Raw genomic sequence first — 15301 nt, 5'->3', positions numbered from 1 at the left:
GCAGGAATGAGACACAGCAAACAGGCTCACTGTAGAGGTAGCAGGAAAGAGACACAGCAAACAGGCTTACTCCAAAGGAAGCATTAGAAAAATACAACATACCATTTCATTACTGGCAGAAATAAAGAGATACAACAAACAAACTCACTGCAGAGGCAGCATTAGACGGAGACTGCAAACAACCTCACTGCAGAGGCGGCAGTAGAGACAGCATACAGGCTCACTGCAGAGGCAGTAGTAAAGGGACACAGGAAACAGGCTCATTGCAGAGGCAGCTTTAGAAAACACAGCAAACAGGTTCACTGCAGAAGTAGACGGACACAGCAAACAGGCTCACTACAAAAGTAGAGAGCCACTGCAACAGGCTCACTGCAGAGGCAGCTTTAGAAAACACAGCAAACAGCCCCACTGCATGCTCCTTTGTCTGATCACCAGTTCTCACTGGCATGTTGCCGGAAGACTCCATCTCTCCAGACTCTGGGCGCCAACTCACCCTCCCAGCCCTCCTCGGATCTCTGGACCAGACCCTGGAAAGAGTGAGGCTGACACAGCACCGGCGGCAAGTCACCAAACCTGTTCTGCTGGGTCTATTGCTGTAACCATGGCAGCAGACAGGTGGTGTCTGGGTCACAGAGGTGAACGGCAGGGGGTCACAGAGGACAGGATTCACTGTTCTCTGACCACAACCTGCCATCTGCCTAAGGTAACCACAGCTATATTTATTTATATAAATTACACAATAAATATCAATACCATACATAGGATCACAGGTGTATACCTTATAAATCCAGCTTCATAATTTATTAAAATGTCATATCAATGAACAAAAACCAGGAATATTTCCTATTAAAAAACCAGCAACATTATTTTACCAATTACTACATTGGGTTTAATAGGGCAACTTCCATCGGAAGATTTCATGCAGAGTGCCATGATGAAAGGTACAAGAAACCCACCAAGTATCCTCAACCATCGCATTTCAAGTCTGCTACAGTGCAGCACGTACTTCTTTTGTTTTCCAGCAACAGAGGAAACAGCGGAAGAGAGCGGCTCACATTTAACTTGGGAAAGGAACCTTATAAGCAGGACATCAACTTCACGGGACACACCCACTCCTCATTCTTCCTGCGGGTTTTTCCAACGTTAATATATGTCCGAGTTTCGGCGTGATTCGTCTCATTCAAAAACGAAGGACCAACACAAAATAAAACCTCATCAGCTCAAAATAACGGGTCAACCATGAAGGGAAACCTAGAGGTTTCGAATTTTAGGTTATCCAGTGATTTTAGGTTATCCAGTGAAATCAATTAATCTGAAGACTTCCATTGTAAGACTCTTTCAGTCTTAATGAGCAGAATCAAAATTCGTAGCAAATAATAGGTAAATCAGACACATGGGGATGGAGTCATGATAAGGTAAATTGGGTGATTATTAATTATAAAAAACCTCTTAATTGCTGTTAAATTTTAATGAAGTGTGGGGTAGAGAGGTCTTTTGGAGCGATTTGTTTCTACAAAACACAAAACAATAACTAAAGGAAAGGCAGGAATGCGGCAGTGGTGTTGTCAAGGTCGGGGGGGCCGGGGACATGAATAAGCTCCTCTTTGTACAGCCTACTCTGCTGACTGCTAACCAGCTCAATCATTAACAGAACCTTCTTCTTGAGCTGAAGGATTGTGCTACAATTACCCAGAATCTGTCACAGCGCCAAAAAAAACACCAGCTAAGAGAAGGAGAACCCCGGCAGAACGGAACCAGCAGAGGGGAACGGAACCAGCAGAGGGGAACGGAACACCCAGACAGCACCAGCTCGCTGTGCCCCCCGTCAGCCCACTGAGGGACGCATCCGACATTCAGCTGTAAGGCAGCACCTTAATGTCTGGTTTAAACAAGCAAGTGACAATCGAACGAAGACAGACATATTAGTAGTAAAATGTAGGGTGTTTTGTATGATTTGACATGATTTTTAAATGTTTGAAATGTCACAGCTTTATTGTTGTCTGTTGATTTTTTTAAAAAAGAGAGAATTTCAAACTAATATTGTGTCACATGACTGTCACCTCAGCAGAGACACCTGCGCTGAAAGGTAATTTTACTGGGGGCACCCTGCCCCCCAGCCGCCCCCCCCCGTTCCACAGCCAACCTCAACCCGCTCTCTCTGTCACCCCTCCACCCGCCTTTCGCTGGTTGCCATGACACTAGCCAGCTGTCGGTGACAACTGGTCACCCTCTGCAAAAGCACAAAACACACTTCATGAAAACAGAGACCAAATAAGCTGCTGAAGGTGACCAAATTCGCCGAGATTCCAGCATAATGAACTGCCGATTCCCAGCTTTTGGCCCCCAAGGCGGTAGGGCAACTAGACAGTGGGATAATGCAGGGCTTATTTCGCTATCCCCTGTAAACATCACGGACACCACGTTTATCAAGTGTCACACGATCTGACATTGTCAAAAGGTGTTGGAAAGAATCCACAGTCAGAAAACTGTCCTTAATCTTTAAGAGCGTGGAAGTAAAATCTCAGTAAGGAAAACATGGTAACACACTTTAGAAACATTTTTTAAAGGGACATGCATAGCCAACACACAATGGGAATACATGGAATACATCCCACAGGAATTTGAATTCATTGAAGAATTGCTGACATGTATCACTGTACACAGCAACTCGCCTTCAGTTACATTACGAAGGTATAAGGATATCCCAAAGTCACCTGCACGTCTCCTGCCACTCTGCCATACTCTGGAAATTGTTCCCATTGTGTAATACATGACTGTGTTTTCTGAATATATTTCCCTACTTGGATGCTGAGCATTCATCCATTCACCCGATCATTCCTGAGCATTCATCCATTCACCCGATCATTCCTGAGCATTCATCCATTCACCCAATCATTCCTGAGCATTCATCCATTCACCCAATCATTCCTGAGCATTCACCCATTCACCCGATCATTCCTGAGCATTCACCCAATCATTCCTGAGTATTCACCCATTCACCCGATCATTCCTGAGCATACACCCAATCATTCCTGAGCATTCACCCATTCACTCGATCATTCCTGAGCATACACCCAATCATTCCTGAGCATTCACCCATTCACCTGAGCATTCACCCAATCATTCCTGAGCATTTACCCATTCACTCGATCATTCCTGAGCATACACCCAATCATTGCTGAGCATTCACCCATTCACCCAAGCATTCCTGAGCATTAACTTGAGCATTCCTGAGCATACACCCGAGCATTCACCCATTCACCTGATCATTCCTGAGCATTCACCCAATCATTCCTGAGCATTCACCCAATCATTTCTGAGCATTCCTGAGCATTCACCCAATCATTCCTGAGCATTCACCCAATCATTCCTGAGCATTCACCCAATCACCCGATCATTCCTGAGCATACACCCAATCATTGCTGAGCATTCCTCAGCATACACCCGAGCATTCCTCAGCATACACCCGAGCATTTCTCAGCATACACCCGAGCATTCACCCATTCACCTGAGCATTCCTGAGCATACACCCAATCATTCCTGTGCATTCACCCAATCATTCCTGTGCATTCACCCAATCAGATCAGGGGTTCCACCACAAGCCTTCAGGTTACACGTCCAAATATTCAACCACTGCACCACCTGGTTTGCAAATCGTCATTGAACCCAGAAAGCTTGTGGCACTCTTTAGCTATCTGGCGTCCACAAACTCAAACTCCAAAACAGCAAGTTCGTTTACATGCCCCCCCCCCCCCACCCCGACAGTCGTAACATGACTGTCTTTCATCCCTGATGAAGCCACGCCCCCCAAAATGCGGTGAACGCTAAGTTACTGCCTGTCATACCGAATAAAAATAGAGTGGCTGTTAGATTAAACTCTGTTCTGGGGTTAAACAAGGATTCCGCTGGCCTGCCTGAACATGCACTGTAATGAACTGATGCGCTTGTGCCGCCGCGGAACCGGGGTATATCAGAGGCTTGGCGGGCTGGACTTCGACAGGCTTCAGAACATGATGTGTAGACAGACGTCACAGACAAACCTGACGTCCATTGCATCATTGGGAGAAGACCGATGAAAACAGCATGATGAGAGAAATAGCCCCTCCAAACTTAATCTTTTAAAATGCGTTTTTCCAACTAACTCAAACCATATCCTAACCCTGGTTAGATGCATCTCGTCAAACGGTCTCTGTGCCTGTGATGGGATGGTCACGGTTCGAAACCCCATCGTTGGCAGAATCATCACATGTCCAATAGGTCCTTGAGTAAGGGCCTTAACCTCTCAGTGGTGCTTAATAAATGGCCTGACCCGGCTCCCAGACGCCAAGCTTCACTCTCAACTGTACATGTGTGTGTCTTGGAGGAGAGCATGATGGGATAATGGAAATGAAGCATTCCAACGTACCCGTACTTGTGCAAATGGCAAATAAAACATCAGTTAGAAAACAATCCCTGATAGCTGCACCGGCACTATTTGTTACTGGCTGTTGGACCTGCTCTGATACCCACTAGAATTGGACCTGCTTGAAGGTCCCCGCAGCAGAAGCATCCAGAACGCAATCGTCTGCAGGTGGCACCAGGGGCACCACACGCTTCCTGTCCGAGTGCCCGGGAAGCCAGGCAGCTTGGGCCCCCATGGCTATTTTTATCTGATATCAAACACTGGAGTTTACTTTCTTTTCTTCATTGTCCTCTGCCTGTTATTCACTATTCATTTACACGATTGTTACCCCGAACTGTTGTGTGCTAACAAGTGACACTCGTCTGATACTTTGTTAAGCACTTTGGGGCTAGTTGGAAAAGGCGTTATTAAAAATATATATTCACACACACACACACACACACACACACACACACACACACACACACACACACACACACAACAAAAGAGTTGAATTCAACTGAGTGTGATTTTCCTAAAGCTGCCAAAATCTGAATCACATGGAAAGAGGATGAAACACCTTTTTCAGTCAGTCATCGGTGACTGAATCACTGACACAACATGACACCTGTCAAAGCGTAAGCTCTGGTCTGTGGTAAACAGCGATTCAAACTAAATTATTTAAGCTTCGTAGCGCAAGAAAAGATCCCAAATTTTATTGTTTGAAAGATCTTGACTGTTTTCTTTGAGAGGTAAACATAAACATCTACCTTATATAAACCTTTTGAAATACAATTAAGGTCACTGTTTTTGAACAGTGTTTCACAAAAAAAAAAACAGTTAGATATCACTTTATTGGCAGAAAAAAGAACAAACTGTACAAAAGATGAAAGATCAGCTTTCTGGTTGAATCATATGTCATTAGAACTACAGGTAATGACTGTTTCCAGGTCTGGGGTTTCTAACGCAGTACGGCTGTCATTGCGACATCATCGAGCAAGATCCAATCCCATTTGTTCAGAAGCGGGACGAGGGGCGGACTCTCCTCTTTCCCCTCGGCCAATGAAACGGGGAATCTCGACCGCTCCAGAGAGGGAGGCAGGCAATCAGCATGCTTCCATTTTCATCCCCGCTCACAAGGGCGATCAAAGCCCGCCAGTGCCCAGTGAAAGGGGCCGTCTCTTTGCGCTTTAGCGGGGTAGCCGTCGCACTACAGACATGCGCATTAACACTGAGGAATCCCAACCACACGCCCCGCCATGTTGAGAGAAGCTCACGCGACCTCATCATCTAAAACTCTGTAAGAAAAATAACAGCAATGCACGCCACGGCTGGGACAGACAGGGGTATTAAAACCCCCACCGCCCCCCACCCCGCCAGAGACACCAAGATCTGAGGAGGGTTGTTTGCAAAACAACTTAACTATTGTGGACCTGAGCATACACCCCCAGGGACTCTGGGCATGTGACGAGACTGGGTCCATAGGCCTTGTGGAATACCTGTTTACTTATCAAATGAGAGAGAAAAGAAACACACACACACACACACACACACACACACACAACGCTTTGCGACGTGGAAGCTGCAGTCATACTAGTGACACACAAACACCTGAAAGATGCATAAAAACTTTGAAGCTTTATAAAAAATCATATACCTCAACAAATGCAGAAAAACAACTTGCTGCCCTTTGGAATTCTGAATTGGACAGGAAGGAATTGCAGAAACTCTACGGAGATTTATTTTATTTGCTAACAGGACGTGGTTGACTCAGGAACTGGCTTTGCTCGCTGTATCTTTAAAGGACCTGAAGTTTTCTTGGCAGAAAGCGACGAGCTGCGAGTTCAGCCAAAATAGACAATAAAGAACTATGGAGAATCATGCCAAAATGCAGGGGCAATTCAGTGCAGGGGCTCATTTTTCCAAAATGATTCACACTGGAAAGAAAAGCATTTCTCTGTCCTGAAATGAACTGCACACGCTCTTCTGTCAGATCCTGTAAGGCGGACTTTGGGGGGGGGGGGGGGGGGGGCAATACAACATAAACACCAAGGGGGCGTCGACGACGTGGAGCATCCCTCGCAGGCCCTGGGGCGCCCATGCGGCTGTGCTGGGCAGTCACTATACGTGTAGAGCAATGACGGGCGGCCATTTACAGTTTCTGCAACCCACCCACCCCCCAAAAAAATAAAAAAATCACGTGACCAGCTTGTTCCATGGCATCTGTGCTACACAACACTGGCCTGCAGCAGCCAGTCTCTCTCCACCACAGCTGGGACTGCCTCGCTAATGGCTGGGGGGGGCAGCCATGTCCCTTTCCCCCCCTTCTTCTTTCTGTGCCTCAGCCCACAGAGCAAAATTTCCAGCAGAGGAGAGTAGGATGCCAGTGGTTTTTTAAGAAAGAGACCATTGTACAGTGATCCACCTCGCGCTGACACCTGCGATTCAGCAGCAAAAACTGAAGACTTATTAAAGGGGAGGGAGAAAAAAATGCAACGTTTCAGAAAGCTGCGCCTCTTAAAAGCTGAATCGGCCGCAGGTTCAAATAAAAATAATCTTGCTTATTTTTAGCATCTGTTTTCTGCCGTACACTGAAATATTAAACGTAAAAAGTATTACTGTCTCAAATCGTCTAACAATGAGGCACGATTTATAATACCGGGGATCAAAATGGTACTCAGGATCACATTGCTGAATAATCTTTTTTTGAATTAATGCATTAAACAACCAAAAAAAATTCAGGCTTATAAATATAGTGTTACCTTATTACCTTGTTCAAACCATAACTGAAAAAAATTAAATCAGACAAGCACTAACTTCTCCCTGATAACCAGTATTAACGGCATGCAATACTCATTTTCCCTGAAACGCCCTAAACAAAACCAGCTTGTGGATATTACAGTTCGCACCTGGTGCCAACCTGCACCCAAATCCTCCTGGAAGAGCCCGACCCGGAAGCAGGTTGGGTTGAACGGCAGGGTTCGCCCTGTCGCCGGGAACATGCGTCTACCTGGCTGGAACTGAAGCCTCACCTGCTGTCCGGTTTTAGAAACCGGGCCAAGAGTAAGAGGCTAACTGATGCATTGTGGGAGATTTTGCTGGTCTCGCATATTTGCCGATCAGCTGTTCTAAGGAGGGATGTGAGGATCAGGTGCAGCTAACAGCGAAACGTCACATGTGGCTTTGCGTGCCGTATCGGCTTTCCGTGCCTAACCGTGAGCCGCGACGCCTCCATGGGTTTGACGACGGCTGTGCCCTGTGTAGAGCTTTGGGTGGCACCAGACAGGGCAGTGCTCCGACAGTCGTCTGGGTGACGCAGCGATGGACGCCTTTCTGCAGACTCACGGGCTGCCATCAGACAGCATTTCTAACACACACACTCGCCACACGCTGCCAGCCAGGCGTACCGGATCAACCCTGGCGAAAAACGCAGCCTTTGCCTGCTGGCCAGGCCTTCGTTCGCAACACCCGACCATTAGAAAACGCTTACATGCGACGCTGCAGCCCTGAGCTGCAGAAGTGCAGCGGTTAACAGCGAATTAACGTTTACGTTTCAGCTACATGCTCAGATCAAAATAAGCTCAGTGCCAAAGGGAACCTGTAAAATACATGTGGCGTACACCTGTTCAGCGATTCATCAATTTAAAAATATATCAATTAAATTTTAATTAACAAAACAGAAGATCTCAGGCAGCTAATTCTTCCATATCTTAAATAAGTCACTAACATTACATTTTACCTCGTCTGTAGCTGCGGCAGTAGTGCTTTTCAGTGCTTTTCACCGTCTTGTCAAAAACAAGGTGGGGCTCCATTCCAGAACTATCGAAAATCTGAACCTCAGGAGTTTATCGTCCCCTAAACTCCAACCCAATTAGCCTAATTTGTTTTTTTTTTTTTTTTTTTTTTTTAAAAAAAAAGAAAAGTAATTTGCATGCCCACTTATCACCAGTTCAAAATTCACCACCAGCAGGAGGTAATTTACAAAAACAAAATAAATAAATAAATAAATAAATAAAACTCATCGTGGAATTCACAGTGCTTACTGTCAACATAAATGTGACAAAATGTTAAGAATAGGATCACATTTAAATACCAAACGGATAATTGCTAGGTGAATATTATGACTTTCTTCAGAGACACCATGCATTCTGTTAGAAATTGTATCGCAACAGTGGTATATTGACTAAATCTGAGGGCATTTTGGATGTATTGATAGCAAAAAAAAAAATCTCCTGTAGCATAAGAGCAATAAATCACAGACTGGGGGGGTCCATTTAATCAAGAATATGTCCCCAAAATACAGTGTTCCAGCTCTCTGACTGCAAAGCCTCTCAACAGCGATATACGGCCCACAGAGGAGGCTGAATACAAACCTAATTATTCTGCAATTAGCAGAGTTGAGCAGCAAAGGAGGGCCAAGAGCTGACATACAATAAAGGAGAGAGGAGGACGAACACCCTCACAGGTACAAAACAGCGTCAGCCTCTAATCTGCACCCCGCTGCATTTACAATTCCTCTCAAAAGTCCATGAATTATTTACCCCCCCCACAATCCGAGATGAACAAAATATATACCTGCACTCACCTACAAATTAAAGGGAATCAGCGTATATTTAATGCTGCATGTTACATACAAAAAACTTCTACTTCTTCTTTATAGCACTAAATTTGACAACGCAAAAATCATTCTAACATGAGGTATTTAAAAATTACATTAAAATAACAAAATACAAATATATACGGAGGAAAAAATAAAATATGCATTTAAATATTATTGTTGTTCGACATACGGCTCTTAAAACTTTGGAAGCTGCCTCAAAAGCTTCGAAAGCAGGTTTATTAACGTTGAGCTGAAATTATTAAATTTTATTTCGCTAAATTGCCGTATATCTCTCACTTCCCTCTACGTTTTCGCTCGTGTGTGAATGCAATGCCACATTTCTCAAACAGACAGAAAGCCTTTTGGTACAGCGTACCTACCTTTTCTGAAGCTAACCCCAAACTGACGGTGAAAGTCCACAATTCTGTGTCACTTTAGATTTCTGAAATACACAAGAAAATAAAACATTTAAGCAAAAATATTTAAGTTCATCGTCAATTATTGGTCATACTGAAACAAAACCTATAGATATACAACATATGTGCATAAATGAAAATTAGTAATTAGAAGAAGTAAATAGATGATGCAAAAATATATCTTATTAAATATATTCTAACACTGCATAAATACCAATCAATTTAAATTAAAAGTAAACAGAACAGCAAATAGACAAATAACACATTATATTTATGTGAAATGTTTTCAGAAACTTCAAAAACAGGAGAAAAATAATTCATAATGTGTAGCTTTATGAATTAAGTATTACTTTAAGTTTGAAAAGCTAAAATTCCTATTATTATAATACTTAGTAGTGATTTACGTGTTTCTTAAATTTCTTAAACAATGCAACATACGCAAAAACTGACTTTTTAGTTTCAGAGAAAGCTGGTTTATACAGATTAGACTTTGGGTAAATTTTTATTTTTGATAAATGCTCCAAAAAGAATTTTAATACATTAAGGTCATGCAACACTATAACACACCACCACAATTTGACATTATTTTAAACCAGAATAAAAGGGTCCAAAATTTAGAATGTGGCAATCTTTGTTTGGAGCAAAATATAACTCAATTTGTAGAGTTAAATTTAATAAATTTGTAATATTAATACTTAAAAAAAATAAGCATTCAAATTTGGATTTTCGGTTAAACAGTGAGCCGACTAATAATTTGAATTATTATTGCGTTACTCGCTTTAACTTCAAACTTTACAAATAATTATGGTCATATGAGCACTGTGTACAAATAAATCCAATATAAACGTGGCATACGGAAACTGTGCATGAACGATATCCTCCAGATTTACGTTTCAAAATTTAGAGGAAAGTAGGCTTCATTTATACAGTTTCAGAACATGGTGCAATCTGTTGAAAAGGAAAAAGCAAATATCAGCAAGCAAACACAAGTTACCACAATGACGAATTACATTACTGTACAAATAAAATAATCTAAAATAAAATAATAGTATCACAAATGTCTGATCCTATAAATATGTCGTGGATTTAAAAGCAAAAACTTACGTTATTTAAGCTGCAGCAGCAACATCTCGCAACCACCTTTCCTCTTCGGAGGGGAAACACGAGGAGTGGGGAAAAATCACCACAGTTTTAGATCCAAATTATCAGGCTTTTCTCAGCTGAAAGTTAACGGCGATATACACCCTGACCTCTAAACAAGGCAGAAATGTAATTTCTTCACAAGAACCCCCCCCCATACCGGCCCCGGTTCATTCTGTCCGCCAGGAAAAAGCCCGGAACGGCGGGGAGAATCGGCAGCTTAGCCGCTCTCCCGGTCCGCGCCGTCATCGGCAGGCGAATACATTTCCCCTTGAAAAGGCGTTTATTATGTATTTTTCTTGCCGACAAAAGCTCCCCGCCAGCGGCCGCAGCGGCGACACTTGCAGGCGGCAGAGGCGCTCCGTGCGGTTTCGGCTCCAGATCACACGGGTTCATTTAAGGTGAACAGTGATTCACAGCGACGCAGACAAACAAGAGGCTCCGCGCAAGATCCCAGCGCCCTTCTATAAATTAAACACCAGCAAATGCCCCCATTAGCGGGGAACAACTTCAGCGTGTTATTACCCCACTTTTAACGATTTAATCTTCACTTTATACCGAGTTTGTGCGTTACAGACAATACATTTCTCCACTATTGGCTTAAGTGCTGCAGCCGAGAACAGTATCTCGCTGTATTTAATAAACGGCCGCAGTTTCGCAAAAAGAAAATAAAACCCCAGTTCATATTCATACTTTTTTTCAGCGCTGTCAATTATCTGGGAAAAGAAACGAAAGAAAATAAAGACGTCGTGCAGAGGACTGCGAAGATGGCCATGGCAGCGTCTGATTATTTTTTTATTTTCTTTTTGTGCGTTGACGAGGGGAGCCATTGCATGCCCCGCTCCCCCTCCCTTTTTTTTTTTTTTTTTTAAAGAAAAACTTCACACCAAAGAAACACACAGGATGCACAAAGCAGCCTCACGTATGATCTGATCTGTACCTGCGATCGCGGATTGCAGGAATCGACTCCACGATGTGGTGTCTGTCGGGGAAAAACTCCATTCGCTTACCATGCAAACCGTAGGTAAGGTTAATAATGTAATGTAAATTTTAAAAATGCAATATCTGCTAATAACTGGTGGATGAAAACCAATAGCCGAATGCACTAAGGATATGGATGTGAATTATATATAAGGCAGGTGAGAGTCGAGTCGTCCCCACACGCGTACGTGCGGCTCGACGATCGCCTCAATTGCACCTGTCGCTTACCTGCCCGCCCGCTTTGACAGTCGCGGCACTGCGCACCACGTGGCCGGGCCGCCGGGGATCCTTTTCCCGCTGATCAGCTAAATGCCGGCAGCGCCTCGGCTCATTTCACGCCTGGACTTGCCCTGCTCACAGTCACCTCATATCGCTTATTTAAAATACTTTTAGGAATCAGTTAATTTCTTGCCAGACAGAAATGGCGTTAAGATCAAATTCATCCTCGTGTTGCAGTTGCTGTATCAAACCTAAAAAAAACACTTCTAAGTCTAAAATATTTTTTTTGCTTCAATATTACTAAAATCCAAAAATTTCCCGTGCTGTACGTTGTATGATCCGTGTTGAAGTTGATTACATTTCTCTCAAATTATAATATAATATATTATAATGCTATCTAAACTATATATATATAATATATAAAAATCAGCAAGTCATGACATTATTTTTAATCAGACAATAAAGCAGGGAGCCGATTGATTGTCTTACATTATCTTGCAGAGTAATCATATAATTTTGTGTTTGAAGTGGTTAACATATTACGATGTTAGCCTACTTGTAATGTGTTTTATCGATCTGAACTAGAGTCATTGACTTGATTAGGTAAATAATACAATACTGTCCATATTCTAATATTTCATTATGAAATGGTTAGTATTCTATTATTGTGTTATATTACACTTTTGACTACATTTTTCAAATTATAGCTGGTAAATGGCTTAAATTATTTGCTGTCTGGTCAGGGTAAACAGCATAGTGCTTTGATTGAATCAGGCCATTGTGTTGCTAAGTGGGTTTTACACTATGTGATGTATAATTTATTCCTTTTTAACTTATTTAGAGAGATTTCAGTTCTTTCGTGCTGAACACCATATGTGAGGCCCTCTAGGGAGACGCTGGTCCCCCAGGAGATTTTTGATGTACTAAATGTGGTCCTCGCTAGCATAAAAATGTCTTCCCTGAATTTATTAAAAGTCAGCCCCTAACGGATTACTACAATAATTTACAGCACCAATTTAAAACCCAGATAGGCGTACAGCTGGATAGACATGGGTCTTCTTCATCCAATGCAAGCTCATACGCAAAGAGCAGTGGAATTGATCACAGAGTCACAAATGAGAAAATTCTGAACGACATGGGGAGAGAGAGGGGGAGAGGGAGCGAACTTGCTGGGCCTTTAAAAAGCCGTAACCCTCATTTACGAAACCCTTTGTCGTTTTTAATAAACTGAACTGATCCTGAAAGAACGTCAGTGTAAGCAATCAAATTTTTTTGACCTGCAATTCAGCGGTGTATGTTTGGGATTCCGGCGAGTGAAATGCACTTGTTCTTTCAGTTTGTGAATGCCATCTAAACTTTAATCTTTTAAACTTTACAAAGAACAGTCCGCTTCTTACATCTTCAGTTTATAGTTGTTCCGGAAATTAAATGGCTTTAGTTTTTGGTTATGAAAGAGCAGGTGGTCCCAAAATTAAATTTGAGAAGGAATAATTAAATGAACCTAAATATATTTCTGGCTTTGTATGTTTTGATGTGTTCACAGAAACTTGTTTTGCACTCAGGATTGTCTGAAGAGGCTCAGAGCCAAAGGTCTTGGGCCAACAATGAGGTTTTGATTGTGTTACTGTTTCAGCGCCGCTCTTGTGGACACAGGGTGCAATGACAAGTGTTAAAATAGCAGGCCATGATATCAAAGGTAGCTAGCCACCTTGTGATAACTTAGTGCTTATGCATCACATATGCAAAATAAGTGTAGTGTATTAAGGTCAGATAAAAGTAGCAATGTGTGCAGTTAGGGTGTTTAAATAACATCACTGTGATGTAATGGTGGGGCATTAGTGGGGTATAAACATCCCCCACTTCCACAAAAAAACAAACGTAAAGGTGCAGCCAGGTCACGGGTCTGAGCAGGCACACTGAGCAATCTTGTGCCAGGACCAGCAAGGTCTGGACCAGGGTTTGGAAAACCCTGTAAGCATGGATCAGCGCTCTGAGGTCACCCACGGCTCCACCATAAAAACACACAAGGACTCCAGCATCCCATAGACTATTCTCAGACTTTAGGGTCAAGAACCAAGGGTCAGTCTAATGTTCCAAAAAAATGATAATCAGGGTCTCCTTTACGTTACACCGTAAAAATGGACGTGCTGCCAGTTTTAAAGACTAAATCCAAATAAAGCACAACAGAGGAAAGACATAATCGATATGCCAACAACATAATATGTAAACAGAATTATTTAGCCTGAAAAGCGATCTCACCTTCTTAACCTCTTTTTTTAAGTGCAAATCAACAAACCTATTCACACTCCCTGACACAAATTGACTCCTTTGCCGCGGTCTTCAGAGGATACAAGCTGGGGTTGCAAAGGTCAGGCACCCAGGCCTGGGGCAGAAGCTCCGGAGAACGCAAGAACCTGCAGAGTGCTGATTCCAGCAGACCAGCCCAAGCCTGGTTTGGACACATAGCTTCAACGGTTATTCCTACTCAACAGCATTCTCTGCTGCTGATGTCCTCTCTGGGCCTCCGTAGTCACAACGTGGTATCAGGCAGCACAAGATAAGAGGATCAGCCCAGCTCCTGTCACGGACATTGTCGCGGCAAAAACGTCTTGCCGTCGCAAAGCTGCAGATTGCAGTTGACTTACAAGCACGTTCTTACATCTATATTCGTACAACAGACACAATAATTAAGGCTGGTAGACCTGAGATCATATTTTCCTTCAATTGCATCATGCCGACTTTCCCATCTCCTGCTCCTCTAAACCCAGCCTCCTCCAGAGCCGATATTAATGAGAATATCTAAAATTTCGCAGGGGAAAAAAAACACTCTGGGTCTGGGAGGTGAAATAAAAACGTCAAACTCAATTTGCGCCCTCATTCTTCCACTCAAGGGGCCGAATTCTCGCTGAAAGCGCGAAGAATGGGGAAGGGGAAGTTAAGCAGGAGCTTTTCAAAAAGTAAAAGATATTGGAGGTAATGATTCCGTCGCCGTGACAACCCCGGAGGCCTCACAGACACCCCTTCCCATAGACGATATAGTCGGGGCAACATCTCAATCTCGGCGAATGATGGGCCTTAAAAACGAAAAAAAAAGAAGGACAGTCTCCATTAGATCCGCCCACCGGTGTTAGTCGCCGCGTCAGACTTGGCTTTACATGCGACCCGTCGCTCTCACGTCCAGCATCCGACACAACGGGCCCTTTATTCCTGCTAATCAAGAAGCCAGACAAAACAGCGCACGCACACAAAAAGCTGAACGCAGCCCCGTGCGCGCTCTGAATTTAGAGTCGCTCCCCCCCCCCCCCCTTAATTTATTCGGAGGTTATTGAAAGGCTGGCCTGACGGCGGGAGAAAGCCGACCGAGAGGTCCGCGAGTCAGTGTCGCGAGATTCTCACCCTGACTCACTCCCCCCGCCCCTCATCTCCATTCCAGACAGTGAGGGACCTCCATTTCACACAAGACCATGCTAATTTGTAATTAGACAGCCCCCCCCCCCCGCAGACAGTGGAAACGCCTGCTTAGACAAAGCTGCCATTCTCTAAAAAGGGGGGCAGCTCTCTTCC

At 43.5% G+C, this 15301-nt stretch overlaps 1 protein-coding gene and 1 long non-coding RNA gene across 3 annotated transcripts in view; one reads left to right on the top strand and one right to left on the bottom strand.

The window, feature by feature from the left end:
• LOC125730850 (uncharacterized) overlaps positions 1–11717 on the bottom strand; it is a 56675-nt gene extending 44958 nt beyond the window's left edge. Inside the window, exons 1-3 of one of the 2 annotated variants that reach the window (XR_007391167.1) lie at positions 11478–11717; positions 10502–10544; positions 9362–9423 (exon numbers count right to left, since the gene is read on the bottom strand). This is a non-coding gene — a long non-coding RNA (uncharacterized LOC125730850). Of the gene's footprint in view, positions 1–9361; positions 9424–10501; positions 11281–11477 lie in introns of those variants that run through there. The other variant, XR_007391149.1, reaches the window with a different exon arrangement.
• The window catches only part of LOC125730833 (protein Wnt-7b-like), a 50527-nt gene continuing 46690 nt past the window's right edge, over positions 11465–15301 (top strand). The window contains 1 exon segment of the mRNA XM_049005837.1: positions 11465–11561. The gene's annotated coding sequence lies outside the window, so the exon portion shown is untranslated.

This window comes from Brienomyrus brachyistius, chromosome 1, assembly GCF_023856365.1.
Source record: "Brienomyrus brachyistius isolate T26 chromosome 1, BBRACH_0.4, whole genome shotgun sequence".
Classification (NCBI taxonomy): domain Eukaryota; kingdom Metazoa; phylum Chordata; class Actinopteri; order Osteoglossiformes; family Mormyridae; genus Brienomyrus; species Brienomyrus brachyistius.
The sequence above is the reverse complement of the archived record's forward strand: the minus strand, read 5'-3'. Positions and strand labels throughout refer to the sequence as shown.